Source organism: Mesoplodon mirus (assembly GCF_964341445.2).
Source record: "Mesoplodon mirus genome assembly, chromosome: X".
NCBI classification, from domain to species: Eukaryota; Metazoa; Chordata; class Mammalia; order Artiodactyla; family Ziphiidae; genus Mesoplodon; species Mesoplodon mirus.
Genome location: NC_138981.1, coordinates 105678756 through 105681303, shown reverse-complemented (window position 1 = coordinate 105681303; position 2548 = coordinate 105678756).

Sequence of the window (2548 nt, the reverse complement as noted above, 5' to 3'; positions counted from 1 at the left end):
GTGGAATCAAAACAGAAGACCATCGAGAGCTAGAACAAGTAAGATTTTTTTGGGAAAAAGAGGAGATGAGGAAGAGAGGGATAGAGACCAGATACTGAATACCTTCTCTGTACCAGGTAGTCTATTTGATGCTTTATCTCCTATAACACAAAACCCTGTGGGGTAAGTACTACCCAACTGGTCAGGATGAGGAAACTGAAGCACAGAAGGGTAAAAGGATTTGTGCAAGGTTGCACAGCTTATAAAAGTGGCAGAGCTGCAATCAGAAACCATATTTGTTTAACTCCAGAGCTGACATTTTAAACTACAAAGGCATTATGTCTTAATATATTTTCATGTTACTATTAGGCCTTAAATGCTCACTAACCCATTTGATTGATTTATCAGATTTGCTAGCATTCATCTTGCGTGGACCTGAGTTAATGGTACACAGGGCAAAGGAGTTTTAAAGGGTGGTTAAAAGAAGCAAAGCGTAGTCCAAAGCAAGGATCTGAACCTCATCTATCTAACTGGTACACTGGGAAGTTAGGACTATTTCAATAAGGGACTTCTGCAGGGGTAACAGGAATAACCTTAACAAACAGATCACCATCTACTGGAAGATTTTGAAACATTACCTGGTAGGTCTCCAAGTTACTTGACACTGTCATTCCCTACTCTTCCATCAAAACTTGCTCTGACAAGATCAGTTAGTTATATCTTAGTGTTTTGTGCTGACAAGTTTCAAACATGGCAAGGATACTAAGTAGTTGTAACACTTAGATTCATTATATTGTATGTATTGTATTTATTATTTTATTTTATTTTATTTTATTTTACTGTCTTCACAGAGGCAATTCTGATGCATGGCAGGGCTAACTGGTTGGGAATTGAATAATCCATGTGGACAATGACTATATTTACTAGAGTCAACTTTTGGCTAACCCTAAGGACAAATCTTTGTAAGTTTACTGACATTGTCTACCTAGTCTGCTGATTTAAGCCTTTTGTTGACAGAAAGAAGATCATTATTTATTCTAGCTCAGCAGGAATACAAACAGTTCTCCCCTCTCCCCTTACCCACAGCTCCTTTTGCCTGCAGGCTGACTTCCTTATTACATATTAGGTTTATAAAATAAAGCTTATGTCAACTGGCCATAGAACCTTAGCATTATTAGAAACTTTAGAAATCATTGGCTAACACCATCATTTATGCACAGATTGAAAACTGAAACCAAAAAGAATGATGAGACGTGCACAAAGTTATTCAGTAAGTTAGTTAGTTAATTCTAAAATTAAAAATCCCCCAGTCTCTAATCCAATGCTGATATTCTATGAATGTCTACATTTTCTTCCTTTTTTTAAATTTGCAAGTCATGGTAGAAACTATTTCTCCCACCTTTATTATTATTAATGATATTATTATTTATAAAATATCTTCAGCTTTTAAAACCAAATGTCTTCAATTAGTTTTGATCTTTGTTTCCTTAGTGTAACTTCCCTGACTTTGGGAATTTATCCCTCAGCTGGAGAGCTGGAGGCTAGAAGGAGAGGCATGGAGAGGAAGAACAAATAGTTTTAAAAGGTTCTCTGCTGCTGCAAATTGCATTTCCTTCACGGATAGTTTCTGCAGTCCCCATTCCTGTATGTCTAGCTTAAATGTCAATGGCACCTCAAAATCTCACAGTTTTCGAGTCCCTTAGGACGGAATTTCCTAAGTGGCAGCATAGGCAATTGAGTCACAAATTCCCTTTCATGATCAACATCTCAAATTACAAATAATGCATGAGGCTTAAATATTCCCTCTGTCTCAATCTTTGCATTTTTATTTTCTGGAAAGGCTAGCAAAGGTTTTCCAGAATTCCTTTGCTGAAATATTCATGCCTGGTCTATTAGGCTGAAGGACACATTTATAAGACAGAGGCCTCTCTAACATAAACAGGAGGCTTTGGGCCCAGCTGGTGTTTGACACTGGGGATATTTATCTTCAGTTAGCCTTTTGTTGAGGGACTTTCTTCCATCACAAAAGCCCCCTTGTAGTATTCACCAGTAGAATTCATTAACTCCTTTGGATCTGGACCATTGCTATTACAAACTGATATCTTAAGAGAAATCAATTTATCGGGCCATATCAGACATCAAAATCAGGCAAGAATATAGCTTATTTGGTAAAATAGGACACAGGTCTGGTCTGAAAGTGAAAAATCTGTAATGACCATATGGGAAGAAATAGTTTTATTCCTTTCAAAGGGAATGCTAAAAATTAGCACACATGAAAATATAAGCAAAAATTTTCTGCTTCACCTAGTTTTATCTTAGAAACAAAGGGCTCTTAATATGCAAACAGTATTTAGTTCTGGGTGGACCCAGGCATTTTTTTAAATTGAATTGAGTCTTTGGAACTAAGAAGAGAAATGCACATCTATTGAGTGCTGCTTTGTACTGGGCACTATGTCCGGCACTTGACGTATACTCTCAAATTATCTCAACAACAGAGGCAGGTCGGTACTATTGTTTGTACTTTATAGAAAGGGAAATGAGTGCGCCAGTTCTGGAAGTGTTTGCCCTC